At 43.2% G+C, this 12,879-nt stretch overlaps 1 long non-coding RNA gene across 1 annotated transcript in view; it reads left to right on the top strand.

Annotated features, from left to right (window-relative positions):
* Nucleotides 1–10,771, top strand: part of LOC146822223 (uncharacterized) — a 121,013-nt gene extending 110,242 nt beyond the window's left edge. Inside the window, exon 4 of the long non-coding RNA XR_014962821.1 lies at nt 10,625–10,771. This is a non-coding gene — a long non-coding RNA (uncharacterized LOC146822223). The remainder of the gene's footprint in view (nt 1–10,624) is intronic.
* Nucleotides 10,772–12,879: the final 2,108 nt, after the last annotated feature.

Genomic DNA, 12,879 nt, shown 5'->3' with positions numbered 1-12,879 from the left:
GACCTAGGTCTACTAGGAATTGATAGTTTATCTTGGTGACAATTACTTAAAAGGTGTTCCTTCATAACCAAATTATACAGCCCTTCAACATTATGTACATTGTTACCACTCAACCAACCTCCCAGTGTTTTCACTGAGTAATCTACAAAATCTACCCTTTATCCTATACTTCTCATTGCTGAATCCAACACCCTCAATAAAGGTACCTTTCAGGAGGTCATAAGATGAAACATCGTTCTCATTAAGTGTCAGGACATTTCCTGTGGGAGAATATTTCCCACAGGATAGCACTCCTCAGCTTCCTGTGGACCTGTCTACTAAGACAGGCTCTCTCAAATGCAACGAACCACTTAGTGATATCATCACCCTCAAAATATTTAGGGACACTCTCTTTGGGGATTTTGGAGTCTGTAGAGTCTGCTTCCCTATTCATTATTTTGTTACCACCAGAGATGGGTCCTAGGCCCAACTCAGCTCTTTCTTTTTCTATAGCTAGGAGTTTAGCTTCTATAGCTGTCCTCTTTGCCAGTTGCTGAAGATCTGCATCTTTAGTGCCTGCTTAATCTTAGACATTACTGGAGACACTATCTCCAGAAGTGCTGCTATCTGAGGGGGTAGTGATAGAGCCAGTATCTTCCCCATCCACCTCCTCCTCTTCTTCTACTTCTTCCCTAAGTGGGTAAGTTCTGTTTGCTAGTGCCTTGCCATTGTCTGCCAGCAACGGCTGGAGAAAGGCGTTATTGGGTTTAGGAACCATGGCAGTTTTCCATGCTTTGCACAAATCTTTAAGTTGAAAAACTTTAAGATGTGCATAGGGCCCCAGGATGAGCTCCTCCTGGCTGGTTTCTGCAGTTTCACTCATGGTGTTTAAAGTAAGTGGGGTCTTATTAGAGAATTAAAAATAACTTTTTGTATTTCTACGGCCTAACAACTTTAAAGTCTTTTACATTTCTAAAACAGTGGGGGACTTATTCAAGGCCCTAACACTATTTTTAACAAATTTGGAAAAAATTGACAATTGAAAAAGGAAATCTATCTGTAGACAATTTGTGGAGATTTCCTCTGTAAAATCGAATATCAATCAAGCAGTACAACTAATGTCAAAGTCCTTTATCCCTCCGCTAGACCACCAATGTAAGAAGCTGGCTCTTTATATGATATTGCTACTAGGTGTTAATACCATGCACAGAGTCCAGAGGTTCCCCAAAAGTGTACAGTGTTTAATGTAAAACACAAAGTGCTCTATTAGAGGTAGGGTGGACGAGTAGCCGTAGGCCTAAGACAGAGGAGTGTAAGACACCTATTGGACAACAGTGATCAATAATGGACACATGACTCAAGAAGGAGATCCAGATCAATTTTAGAAAAATATACTTTGTTTATATTTTATTTTTAAACCAAGGTCTTCGTAATAGGGTAAGTAAGTTTTTAATAAAAAATACTTTTCACTTTGAAAAATCAACAGAAACGTTTTCAACGCAGTCCAATGTTATCCTATGAGCAAAACATAATTGTGGTTAAACAGGTAAATATTAAACTTACAATTCCAGTCTTCTGAGCCAAAAGTCAGCAAAGGTATAGGTCAGGTAAGTACCAAAACCGCAACACTAGGGGCACAGGGGTTGCCGGGTGCCTGGAGGCACACTGCTTGCAGGAAAGTAAATCGGTTGCAGGGGCCAGGCTTTGGGGTAAGGTTAAACACGGGGGCCACAACGCAGCACCAAATATACACCATCAGTGGAACAGGGGCGGCCAGCTGCAGGGTGAAAATTCAATGTTGGGCTCCTAATGCTTTTCAATAGGGATTCTCATTTGGGAAACCAGGCTGCATGCGTGGCAGCAGAGGTTGCAGGGGGAAGACCAACAACAGCAGAGGTAAGTAGAGATGTAGGGAGTGGTAGAGTCACTGTCAGTTCAGCTCACCAAGGCTCAAGGGCTTTGGGTGCAGGGGTGCCTTTGGAAGTCAGAGTCTTCTTACCGGAGCTGGTGTTGGTCGGGGGAGCATCTGGATTCACAATGAAAGTCGCCGTTGTGGAGGTCAGGAGCAGTCAGTCAATGCTGGACACAAGGGTGGGAGACTTCACCGCACAGTTGAGCCACTCAGACTCGGGCTGTGGGTGTCGGCTGCAGAGTGGGCAGGAGATACTGATCCGCCTGGAGAAACTCCAGACACTCCAGAAAGTACAACAGTAGGAAAAGTTTTGGATAGAGTAGGTGTAAAAATTACTATTCCCACTCCAGTGAATGCAACAGTAGGGAAACTGTTGGATAGCGTAGGAGTAAAAATAACTATTCCCACTCCAGAGAGTGCAACAGTAGGGAAAATGTTGGATAGCGTAGGGGTTAAAATTACTATTCCCACTCCAGAGAGTGCAACAGTAGGGAAAGTTTTGGATAGCGTAGGGGTAAAAATTACTATTCCCACTCCAATAAGTGCAACAGTAGGGAAAGTTTTGGATAGCATAGGGGTAAAAATTACTAATCCCACTCCAGAGAGTGCAACAGTAGGGAAAGTTTTGGATAGAGTAGGTGTAAAAATTACTATTCCCACTCCAGTGAATGCAACAGTAGGGAAACTGTTGGATAGCGTAGGAGTAAAAATAACTATTCCCACTCCAGAGAGTGCAACAGTAGGGAAAATGTTGGATAGCGTAGGGGTTAAAATTACTATTCCCACTCCAGAGAGTGCAACAGTAGGGAAAGTTTTGGATAGCGTAGGGGTAAAAATTACTATTCCCACTCCAATTAGTGCAACAATAGGGAAAATTTTGGATAGCATAGGGGTAATAATTACTATTCCCACTCCAGAGAGTGCAACCGTAGGGAAAGTGTTGGATAGCGAGGGGGTTAAAATGACTATTCCCACTCCAGAGAGTGCAACAGTAGGGAACGTGTTGGATAGCGTTGGAGTAAATATTACTATTCCAACTCCATTGAGTGCAACAGTAGGGAAAGTGTTGGATAGCGAAGGGGTTATATTACTATTCCTACTCCAGAGAGTGCAACAGTAGGGAAGGTGTTGGATAGCGTAGGGGTAAAAATTACTATTCCAACTCCAGAGAGTGCAACAGTAGGGACAGTGTTGGATAGCGTAGGGATAAAAGTTTTTATTCTCACTCCAGAAAGAGCACCTGTGGGGAAAGTGTTAGATAGCAGAGGGTTACAATTAACATGCTTATCAATGAAGTATTTTTTTTATTAAATAACCAATTAATAATTAATTAACAATAAATTATGAATACCACAATTTACTTTAAAAAAAATTACTAACTTTTAATATTTTAATACATACATTTTAAAACAAATACAATACTTAACAAAAAATATAGAACACATACATATAAAATACATACTAAAATGCATAACACTAATATAAACATCAATATTATTAACAACAATATTTTTGCAAACGATATTACTGACCTCGATATTAACAAAAACAATATTTCTTACCTTCAGGTCGATATTCTGCTCACCGATATTCTTGATGTCGTTATTTTGTCCCTTCGATATTTGCAACTCGATATTTCTGTAGGTCAAAATAAAAAACTCAATATTATGTCTGTGCACCACTTGTGGTATAGTGCACCATGCCTTAGGGCTGTGAGGCCTGCTGGAACGGTGACTTACCTATGCTTTCAGGCAAAGCTAATTGGCCTGGCACCCAGGCAGGGTGTGATGTCAAATTTGTCGTTTTCTCCCTCACATGGGCATGCTAGCTTCTAGGGCTTTGGCATGGTCCCAGTAAGGGGCTTCCCAGGGGACCCTCTTCAACTCCCAGGGTCTGGGAACACAGGGTACCAGTTACTAGGTACTTACAGGGGGAAGAGGACACAGGACCTGGTTGGCAGGTACCCAGTGCACTACATTTGAACCAACATCGAAACCAGGCAAAAAGTGGGAGTCTAACCATTCAAAAGAGATTCTTTCTCACAAGCCCCCACAGGGTGACCCATGTAAATTGCCTAGAACATTTCATGACCAGGCTGATGTGACCTTCCTGAGGGGACTGCTGTAGGTCACACAGAAGAGAGTGAACCTCTCTCTGACCTCCTCGCTAACATTTCTAAAGATGGGTCTGTGGAGGGAGCTGCACAACAGCAAACTGGTTTTGGGCAAGTCCTAGGGCAGTATGCTGAGCTCTTTCCATTGACGCCTAGTCAGACAACTTGGTGTACACATGATGTGGACCCTGGGGACAGCCTACCTGTCAAAAACAAAAGGTGCAGGCAGTCTGATCAAGTCAAGGAAAGCATCAGAGCTTAAGTCAGCAAGGTTCTGGAGTTAGGGTTGACTGAACCCTCTTGAGAGTCACTGGGCCAGCCTAGTGTTCTCAGTCCCAAACCTCATTCCAAGGAAGTTAAACTGGAGCTGGGGTTTTGTGTGGAATATAGAGGTCTCAATGCTGTGACTAAGACAGATGCACACCCTATTCCAGGGGCTGATGAACTGATTGACAGGTTGAATGCTGCCAAGTTTCTCAGTACTTTTGATTTAACATCAGGGTACTGGCAGATTTGTCTCACCCCAGGAGTCAAAGAAAAATCAGCATTCCTGACCCCAGATGGATAGTACCAGTTTACTGTGATATAGTATGCTTTAAAGGGAACAAAGTCTTGCCTGGGCTGGAGTCTTTTAGTGCAGAATATCTTGATGATATTGCTGTCTATAGCTCCATTTGGCAGGATCACTTAATCCACCTAGGACAGGTCCTGGAGGCTCTGCGGAATACAGGACTCACTATCAAGGTAAGCAAGTGCCCGAAAGGGCAGGGCTAGGTTACATACTTGGTCACCTATTAGGTGGAAGCCAAGTTCAACTCTTACTGTCCAAGATCCAGACTGTTCTGGACAGGGAGGCTCCAATCACCAAGACACAAGTCAGGGCATTCCTTGGCTTGACTGCGCTGTGCACTACAGGAGGTTTGGGAAGGGATATGCTAATATTATGGTACCCCTCACATAATTGACCTCCAAGTAACATCCCAAGAAAGTAAATGGTCAGTAAGCTGTCAAAAGGCTTTTGACACTCTGAAGGAAGCAATGTGCTCCAGATTATGCAAAACAGTTAATGGTGCAGACAGATGCCTCAGTAGTCCTATCACAGAATAACGATGATGGCTAGGACCGGCCTGTTTCTTTTAGTAGCAGGAGGTTGCTCCCAGGAGAAAGCTTTGAAGTGCCATTGAGAGGGAAGCATTTGCTGTGGTTGGTCCCGGAAGAAGCTGAAACCATTTCTGTTTGGTACTCACTTCTTTGTGCAAACTTAGCACAGACCTTTCGGATGGATAATGAAAAGGGAAAATCCTAAACTATTGAGGTGGTCCATCTCCCTACAGGGAATGGACTTTACAGTGGGACACAGACTTGGGACTGACCATGCCAATGTAGATGGCCTTTCCAGGTACTTTCACGTAGATAATGAAGACTGTCATGGGAAAGGTTAGTATCATTCCCTTTTGTTTTGGGGGATTTGTGCAGGAAAGTGCCCCTTTTTGACACCCTCAATATTTCCCCTGGTATTGATGCTTTTTTACTGAAAGTGCACTGGGTCCCTGCTAACCAGGCCGCCAGTGCTCTTTATCCTTAAAACATGTTAAAATGTCTAATTGTAACCCAATTGGCAAGGACTTTAGCACCCCTGTAAGTCTCTACTAAAAGGTACTCCTGATACCTAGGACATGAGTACTAAAGAGGGTCTCCAAGGGCTGTAGAATGTATTATGCCTCCCTTAGGGACCCACACCCAAACAGCACATTGCAGGCTGTGTGAAATGGTGCAAACCATTCCGAAAATACGATGTGACCCACTCACTGTGTGCCATTCCAAATTACACTGCATATACTATATTTAAGTCACTCAGCAGGTCTAAGAGCCCTAGAGCAGGGTGCAATAAATTATATGTGAGGGCCCACCTGCATGAGCAGATAGGCCCCTGTGATGTCAAGCTTCATTACTAGATATTCAAAGTGATCAGGCAGCCATCTTACGGACATTTACTGGGCACTGGCCTTCACGAGTTACCCAGCTACATGATGGCTGCAATGAAATCAATGGTGTTTGGTATCAAACAGCTCATCTCAATACATTTATACTGATGCCAGTATCAGATTTATTGTGACATGCACCCAGAGGGCACCTTAGAGGTGTCCCATGATAACCTGCTAGTCCTTTAGTGTGCAGGCTGGCTGGTATCATCCTGCCTGCCACCACAGATGAGTTTGTGACCCCATGTAGGTTCGCCCTCTCAGATGCCAGAAACAATGCCTGCTCCACAGGGAGGTAGTAACACCTCCTCCAGCATGAAGGCTAGTGATTCAGCATATGTAAGCCAGAGGCATGAAAGCCTCTGCCGCCTTTGATATCTGACCCTGGCTTCCCCAAGACCTGGGGAATTCCACCCCCTGCCCTGAAGCTCAGTTGGCACCAGAGCAGGTAGGAAATTAATATAGTCATTAGGCGTGTCACACTTTCAGGCTAAGCACACACCCTAAGGTTGGCCACCTGAAGTGGACAGATGAGAAAGGGTTTCACCATCTTGGATTTGGTGAACTAGGAACTCTGGGTGAGGATTTTGCCAACTCTCCATAGGAAGTGGTCATATAAGGGGTGTAGTCACTCCAGGGGTAAGTAGCCCATAAACTCCCCTAAGCGCTTCTACATTCAGTATTTAGGGGTCCCCCTCACACCAGGAAAACAGATTTGTCTACTGGGAACTCAAGGAAGAACAAAGAAGAGCCAAGGTCGTGAAAACAGAGATCCTGTGATGAATATGACGCCAAATCCTGCCTGGCTGCTTGCACCATTACAATCACAAAGACTGACTCATTCAGAAGCGGAACAGCCTCCTCAAACCCTTGGATGACTGTTCCCCCCTTCAAAAACAAAGCAGCTTCTCCCTTGAGGTAGAGGAGCCATCCCTCTGCATCTGCAAGCACCAACAGCAGTAACCCAGTACTTTGTCTTACTAGCCATCGGGCCCACCTAGGGAGAAACTTGCCAGGGAGTTGCTTTGGGTTTAGGAGGACAGCTCCGTTGCTTTCACCAAGTGTCAAGAAGCTGACCACTCCAGGAGCCTTGCAGCACCAATGCCCTGGGTACCAGAGCCCTTGCAACTACCAAGACTTGATGTGTGTCCAGTCCGTACACCACTGACACCCACTCCGACCTGCCATTGAGGTATTTTAGGATCCACAAGGCCTTCATTGAGAGTGGCCCTGCTGCCCTGTTTTCTCCCCCTCTCCAGGTCACCAAAGCCAAGTGAGAGCCTCTACCTGCAGCGACCCACAGGACAAAACACTTCTGCACCGAGACCCCCAGAACGGGTTCACATAAGCTGACTGTGTCCCTGTGCCCTGGAGACCCTCAAGAGTGGGGCCCCCTCTTTGGGTTCTGTCGGACTTGTCCCCAAGTCCCCACTTGCAGCCTTTCTTTTGCAGGTACTTCTTCGATAGACTTTAACACGTAGCACTCAAGGCTACCAACACCACCAGCACCCCGGCACCTGGACACACCAGGGCAGGTCAACCCGAATTGCTGGTGGTTTCTTCGCCTCTAGTCACTTTAAGTCCTAGAAGACATCCACCAAAAAAGTATATATATGCAGTGTTATGTTTCTCTCATAGGATAACATTACTGCTCCCGAGGCTCATACCTCAAAATGTTATGCAACTGTATTTTTTTACTTCTACAAAAATCTATAACTCTGAAAGTGCTTACCTGACTCCAATGATCTTGGTGTCTAAAATTTTCTAAAAATCTGTGTTATTTTTCTAACTAAGTCTTGGAATTCCTTCTTGAGTGTGTGTCTCATTTATTGACTATGTGTACAACAAATGCTTAACACTACCCTCTGATAAGCCTAAGCTGCTCGACCACACTACCACAAATAGAGCATTTGGAATTATTAATTCAAGCCCTGTAAACCAATAAGGGTTGTCAGTACTTTTTGCATGGTGTGCCCTTACATTGGAATCACCACATAAAAATCCAGCTTCCTACAATTTCTCATTCCCCTTCCAAGTCATCTTCCTACATATTTACTCTTTTTTCCCCTTATCCTGTACTGCATTCTTAGTTGAGATCTTTTGAAATTCAATCAATGAACTAGTGCAGCGGTTGCCATCAAGATCTGGATCCAAATTCTGGAATAGTTTGTTGCAAGCATCTCTCCTTATTTGCAAATTCTGGCCCTCATATGTTTCCTGGCTGAGGCAGCTTACTGTTCCTTCATCCTCCCCACCTTTCTTGTTCTTAAAGTGCTTTTCCATGAAAGTTTTATTGAGGAGGCTAGTGGGATGGTGGATGGTGATCCAGCCTCGTTTGTAGAGGAGCCTTCGAGTCTATTAGGGCCATTGTCACCTTTCTTCTGCAGTTGTAACTCTGATCTTTTTCAAAGGGTTTAATTTTCTCTTTGCAGTGTATCTTTGCCAGACCCTTTCCCTAAAGGCTTGATAATTTGGTGGTTCTCCTCGCTGCTCCTGGCCTCTCAATGGAATTCACTAACTTGTTCTTATGACGCTTTTGTATCAGAGCTCTAATAGGAGATCACAGGACATCCTCTGCCAGATGCTGACACTGGCTCAGCTCACACAGGAGGCACGTCTTGCTCTTCTTAAGTTTATCTTATTATTATTCACTGCTATATATGTGCAAAAGTGTCCAACTCACCTCACCAATTATAAATATTCTTAAAACTCCAAATATCCTGTTTTCCGCATTGTTACAGCAGAAGCTGATTACTCAGGCAACACAAATTGAAGCTTCCCCCTCACAGCACCCAGTACCCTCCTACCACCCTGCACTCTATCTGCACACTCACCTCGTACCTCCTTCCGAGTAGGATTGGGTTCAGGTACCCAGGTATTCTGGACAGGAAGAATCAAGCAAAGTAGAATGAATGGAATGAAAGTGGACAGGGATAGTCTTTCAAAACAAAATTAGTAAGCGCCCCATACTTCAAGTGTCACAGAGGGTACATGCTTTAGGAATATATCATTAGTGTTGTTAAGTGTGATAATATTGTCCTGGCAGAAATGGCTGGACCATTACAATGTATGTAAAGTGCATTTATAAATGAGTTTGAATTTCAGATTGCAAAAAATTAATGCAGATCTGAAACATATAAAATCCCATAATGAAGAAGGCTGAGTCCTTAAGTTACTCAAGTTACCTATTTATGATGTGGGCCAAAATGTTGTGATACTTCAGAATAGGAGTTTGGTTGTATTAGGCATTGGGTTGGGCATTTTCTGGAGATTCAATGGTCTGACATACAAAGGGTTTTTCATTCATGTTACATCCTGACTTAAGACTATTTTAAAGCTTGGAAATCCTTTGCTAATCAATATTGGTAGTCTAAACCCACTCTTAAGCCAGGGAAAACATTTTACAAAACCTTTAGACTTTTATAACCTTTTTTGATTGTATCAATGCTACCTTGGCCTGGAAAATCTTATCTAGAGTGATGAACATGATGTATGTTCAATGACGGTCAGTGCGCAGTATTTGGACACATGGCACCTGCTGCTATGTGCATGTCAAGAAAAATGTGCAGCTTCACCTTCAAAATACAACTGCTTTCTTAACATGCTTTGTGAAACTCAACTACTGGCAGAAATGAAAATGAAATATGGTCTGCCCCGATCTCAGTATAAAATAGAGTGGCATGACTTGATCTCTTTCTTGGACTAAATTCTGGTAGATTGATCGACTTAGGGGCATGTTTAACAAATATTCACGCAGTGCAGTAAGTCACCTTGTTACCTTGCGTGATAAGGAAAGAGCAGGAATGCGCCATACTTAACAATATACGGCTTATCCCTGTCATTTCCCAGCATTGGTGCACAATATGCTGCCTAGCGCCAATGCAGGCAGCCGTGGACCATTGTGCAAGGGTGCCTTTGTTTTGGAGGATTGTTGCTGTGCAGGAAGGGAAGCCTTCCTGCACAAAAACAATTCCCCTGAGGCATTTTCACTCTTCTATGTGTGCAAAGAGGAAGTAACGTGGAGAACTAAGGTCATTTCTCTTAGTTATGCCTCACCTGGGGAGGCTTAGCGTTTTGATGCATTCCCAGGCCTAGCAAACACATAAAGATGATGGACAGAGTGCTGAAACTTTTCAACCATTCACCTCCAGTGAAGGGATCTGGGATGAATCCATTGTTCTTTTGTTCAATGCCACCCCAGTTTGGACCCAGCCATGTGCTAATCAGTGTTGACTCTGCTCCTTATGGGAACAGCCCAGCCCGAACTGCCAGGCAAGGTCCTCACTGGACCGGAACCATTCCCCATTCTACCACTGATGTTAAATCTGTGATTGTGTCAGAATCCATGGATGAATATGTGGTAACACCCACTCTCTAACCATAGAATGCCTCCCTAGGGCAGAGTAATGCAACACAGTGATTTGTACTGCGTTGCGTTACTCTAGATTTATCATGCAACTCAAGTCCACAAATCAAACCTAATAGTTGTGTCGCCCTTGCACCCCCTTGCGAGGCTCAAGGGTGACTCTTTCATTATTATGCTCCTTATTGTGTAGTTACATCTCATTGAAAGGATTTCTAGTGCACTTGCTTCTGTGTACACATTTATATTAACTATTGTTTTCTCTACTGCTTTAGAATGATGAAGCATGTCTTGGATCACCCATCAACGCCCTGCCGAGATCATCCTATCGCAAGGCAAGAGGACCTTTGGCCGATGATGGGGTCTTCTATCTCTATATCTGTGTGATTTTACTGGTCCACCTTTGAGTCAAGTGTTGTAGATTAGGCCAGTGGGGGGGGGGCATGATGTGTTAGCTTTAAAGTGCAACAATCATAAATTCTACATTGTGAATGTGCGTTCATCCAATCAAAATAAAGTCCTTATGAAATATTGAACAGTATTTTATTATTGATGATTTAAGACATGACAGTGGCAGACAGATGTAAGAAGGGTGTGGCCATTGAGGTGACTGGTTTCATTTAAGGCAACAGTGGGTACCATGGTCGGAGATGTCCACAGAGTCACAGGCCCCGATTCACAAAGGCAAACTTACACTTTTGTGTAACTTTACTACTTTTTGGTACTCACAAAGGTAAGTTACTACTAGTAAAGTTAGACTTTTGGTCTAAGTTTACCTTTGTGAGTACTGAAAAGTAGTAAAGTTTAGGTTTATTTTTGGTTTGCTTAAAAGTTTGGCATTATTTGATTAAATGAATCCGCATGAAACTCTCCCCTCAAGTAGCATAAGTGGCTCTGTTTCCACATGTAAAGGTTCATGCTGCTCCGAACATGGGTAAAAATAATAAAACAGAGGTCAAAAATATGCATTTTCTCAGATACAGTACAGGAAGGGGCTCACACAAGAAACACAACATGGTGCTGGTTTGATCACATTTCATTAAACAAACAGGCAGGAATATGTCCACCACAAAAATAGATTTGCAGACGGTATGAAATCTGCATAGAAAAAGAAAGAGAAATGATCCAATGCGAACCTTTTGTTAGCTGGGAGATCTGAGTTAATGAAGACTTCAGGCAGCCTCACAGAGGATGGTTGATCTGCAGAATGCTGGATTCAGGCGTGTGTATAATCTCAGTGATGTCAGTAAGAAGTAGCCTTAAATATCTAAAGAAGTGTGAGTCTTTCCTAAAAGACAGGTGTATGGTAGCTGCAAGTTTCTTCTGCTTGGACGGGTTATGCTAGGCTTTCTCAAAGCATGATTCAGTCCTGCCTCATCATTTTCTATAGCAGACATATGGGGCCATATGTATCAACCTATATTTGCATACGAAAACGGTGCGAATCGCTAAATTTGACCATTTACGAATACCAAATAGCCTTTTATACAAGATGTATGAAAAGCGTTGGCAGTGTATTTTAGGTATTCGCTACTCCAAATAGGGAATCGTAATTTGTGATTCCCTAAGCACATGTACCAAGAATGTCCTAAATGTAAACTGGGTACACAAAAAACTGTCACAGTGGAAACACATTTAGAAATGTAAAAAAGCCATACATCTGTTAGCAATACAAACAAATTTTACGACAACACCTGTTACTTTCATGTATGCACATTATTTAATGTCTAGTTTCTCAGTCCAACAAAAGGATCAGTAATTCAACACAGCGCCAAAAGCATCACAATATCAACATTTTCAAAAGTATCTTGGTGTAAGGTACGTGATAAGTGCAGGATTTTTAGGGATTAGTGCAGGGCGTAGTGAGGGAGGGAGGTTGTGAAAGATTTAGGAACATCCACAATTCAATTGAAGAACCTGACCTGCCAATTAAATGGCCACAAAACTTAAATTAGATAACACAGACTAAGACAGCAGTTGTACATTCACTGACAATCTCCTGTGTTGATTGAGGAAATGAAAAAGTCGACGTTTCGACCCCTGTTAGAGCCAGCAAATTGGTTTGCTTGGGGTTGGGGTCTTCATCAGGACCGGGGGAAGGGCTTACACCTGGGGGCAAAAGGTCAAAAATAAAGAACCGTGAGGTGTGTCTATGGAGGACCATTACAGTTAAGAGAGAACAAATGTGTAAAATAATTACCAGCATCAGCAGCAAATGTCACGCTGGAAAAATTGGGAAGGGGCCAGTCAGTGCTCCTAGGAGGAAGGAAAAGAGACGAGGAATACTAAAACCATACTTAAAAATCGGGTGTCAGTAAAACCTACGTGACCAGAAATACTCACCCAAGGTGTAGTATTCCAATGCTCGAAAAATGAGACAAAGGAAGGCTGAATGTATCAGCATAAACACTCATCCAATGGTGTTAGAAGCTGGAAAGAAAAGGGGGGGATGGCGTTAATGATCTCTCACACTCCAAACCCGTTGTGAAACAAAAGCGCATATAAGGTTACTAACCCTGAATATATTGCG

This window comes from Triturus cristatus, chromosome 6, assembly GCF_964204655.1.
Source record: "Triturus cristatus chromosome 6, aTriCri1.1, whole genome shotgun sequence".
NCBI classification, from domain to species: Eukaryota; Metazoa; Chordata; class Amphibia; order Caudata; family Salamandridae; genus Triturus; species Triturus cristatus.
The sequence above is the reverse complement of the archived record's forward strand: the minus strand, read 5'-3'. Positions and strand labels throughout refer to the sequence as shown.